Source organism: Lipotes vexillifer, unplaced genomic scaffold (assembly GCF_000442215.2).
Source record: "Lipotes vexillifer unplaced genomic scaffold, Lipotes_vexillifer_v1.1 scaffold1531, whole genome shotgun sequence".
In the NCBI taxonomy this organism is placed as follows: Eukaryota; Metazoa; Chordata; class Mammalia; order Artiodactyla; family Lipotidae; genus Lipotes; species Lipotes vexillifer.
In genome coordinates, this window is record NW_006773724.1 from 286,577 (window position 1) to 289,463 (window position 2,887).

General features: G+C 58.0%; 1 pseudogene; it reads right to left on the reverse strand.

Annotated features, from left to right (window-relative positions):
- Window positions 1-376: 376 nt before the first annotated feature.
- LOC103091529 (prostacyclin synthase-like) lies at window positions 377-2,205 on the reverse strand (annotated as a pseudogene).
- Window positions 2,206-2,887: the final 682 nt, after the last annotated feature.

Sequence of the window (2,887 nt, forward strand, 5' to 3'; positions counted from 1 at the left end):
AATTTGGGGACAGAATTTCTTTCAACAGATGCACTGCTAGGCCCCAAATGGCCTTTTTATGGCCAGCATCTGCTTTGACTGGTTAGGGTCTGGACCACACCACTGTCAGGGCCTTCCTTGGACAGCAGCCCGTGGGGGCTGGGGGCGGAGCAGTGGGGTCTCCTAGTTTTGCCCTGTCTGCCCTAGCTTTAGTGGATATCATAAAGGTGAGAGGAGCTGGGAGCGGAAATAGCCTCATTTTGGAACTTAACCTTTGCAGCAGATAATCCGCAGAGCTTTTGGTGTCTTTTCTTCGTTCCCCTTCTTTCCCCTCCCCCAGACACAGCCTTCTAGGAAAAACAGTAGGGAAGGGATAATGCTTGGCACCGTTGGGTGTTCAAAGCTCTGTACCCAGGCCGAACGCAGGCACAGAACGTTGGGCCACTAGGGGCAGGCTGGGTGTGTGGAGTCCCATCTGCCCCCGAGCCCAAGGCTGGATGCGGTAACGGACAGGCACGTCACGTTCCGGCTGCATCAGCCCGAAGCCGTACCTGCTGAGGTCAGACTTGGGCATCTCCACGTCCGGGCTGATCAGCTCCAGGTCAAAGCACCGCCAGCACAAGGAACACGAATTGTTTGGTGATGCTCACGGCGTAACCCCTCCCCAGGCACTGGTTGTGCCCTGCTCCCCAGGGCATGCTGTAATTCTTCAGTCGTTTCCCATCCTTATAAAAGTCTTTCTTCTCTGATCCATCAGGGTTCAGGAATCGGTTGTATTTAAATACCTCTGGGTCTGTGTAGATCTCCGGGTCCTTCTGGGGACTCAGGAAGGGGAAGAGGAGGAGGCAGTCGCCACATCGCAGGGTGGATTCCCACCCATCTGCCATGGGCAAGGCCAGGTCCGCCACGACCTCGCGGGTGATGAAGGGTGCAGCGGTGAGCCTAAGGCTCTCCCTCAGCACGCTGTCCAGCACAGGCACGCTGTCCAAAACCTTCTGTGGGAGGATGGTCATCTGCGAAATGGGCTGCTCTACTCGCAAGAGAATAGGCTCCAGCTCTCCACGGACAGCAGCCAGGGCCTCGGGCTGCTTGAGGAAGAGCAGGGGCCAGAGGCAGCAGGACCCGTGCTCCCCTGCGTGGCCCAGAGCTGCAGCTCCTGAGCCGGCGCCTGCACCTGCTCCGACACGCCCGCCTCCTCCAGGTGCAGCAGGTAACTCTCCAGCCATTTGCTCCGGTGGGCCCGAGTGGCCGGCCTGGCTGGGGACGGCAGCTTCCACAGGCGGCCTTTGACCCTGCACACCTGGTCCCTATCCCCCGGTGACAGGGAGCCACGTGCCAGTTTGGGGAGCAGCAGGTCGAGCTGGCGGAAGGCGTGGAAGCCGTCGGCTGAGTGGATGCCGTCCTGGGCCTGGCTGTCCCGGGTGTGGCGCGCCGCCTCGACACCGCGCAGAGTCAGGTAGCGGCTCCGAGCGGGCAGCTGTAGGAGAATTCGAGGAGTGCCGTCGCATGCCAGCCACTGCCTGCTTCCCTGGTGTCACCCAGCAGGGCAGTGTGGAGGTCGGCGTACACGGCTTCCGCGCGCGCCTGGAGTTCTTTGTGGAAGAGAGTCGCTTTCATCTTGGACTCTTCGTCGCTGGGGCTGCAATGCGGGAGCTGTGCGTCGAAAATCCTCTCCATGAGGGAGACGGCATAGGCGTGGACGTCCAGCCCGGTGCGAGGCTCCCACACCACCATGTCATAGGAGTGTGGGTCCAGGAGGACAGTGGCTGCCCGCCACCAGCACAGTAAAGATAGCACCATGTTTCTCCTTCATCCCAGTGAGGAAGCTGGCAGCATCTTTTCCAAACTCCAAAGCATAGCCCAACCGGGGGATTCTGCCCTCCGGCGGAGGCTCTCCGGGTCGCCTCTCTGTGAGCCGGCTTCTCCCGAAGGCTCCGTTTAAGGGCTGGCACAGCACAGGGCTGAAGGAGACCAGTGTGCACCAGCCCTCTCCCACTCCAGGTCTGCGCCCACAGACAGGACACAGGAGCGGCGACTTTTGCACAAGAGGCAGGAGGGCAGGATGGTTATGAGCCTGACTTTAGCACCACACTTCCTGGCTTCAAATCCCAGCCATGCTTCTTGCTGGCCGTGTGACTTTGCTTCCCTATGCCTTCTTCCTCACCGCGTGCGCCGGCGGGTCAGCAGCAGTGCGGCCAGAAGCCCAAAGACCACGGCCCAGGACATGGCAGGGCTGGTGACCAGGCTGCGGCTGCGGAGCGCTGTCTTCTCACTTTAGAGATGAGAAATGGCAGGGGTAGTAGGTAAATTGGCCAAGGTCACATGACTGGTAGGTGGTGGACTCAGTCCTCTGTCTTCAGAGGAGGAAAAATGCTATTATTATTATTATTCATAATAACATTTATTGACTATCTACCACGTGCCATGTATCAAGTGCCTACATACGTGCTATCTTGCAGTCTCTTTGAAATACTCCGAGGATGGTTTTATCAGACAGTCATGACTTGCTGCGGACAACACGGTTGGAAGTGGCAGCTTGGGACTGATACCAAAATTGGTCTGATTCTAGAACTTCCGGGCTCCTAACCCCTGGGCTGTATCACCTCTCATTAGAGCAGTGCAAGGTTCACCATCAAACCAGCCACTTGTTAGAATGAAACGAAGAGCTTTTAAACTTGGCTCCAGGCCCACAGGCATGAATGGGACCATCTCAGGGTACCCGGGTTCCATGTTCACCCTGGCTGAGATGTACGATTCAGGCATCAAGTATTTTCCAGTGTGCCAGGCACTGAGCCGGGCAGGGGGTCTCTTAGAGCTTGACGTTCAGGAGGGAGGGAACTGTGATGAGGTCCCTTCAGGTCGGGGGGGTCAGTGCTCTAAGGAAGACACACAGGATAGTGGGATGAAA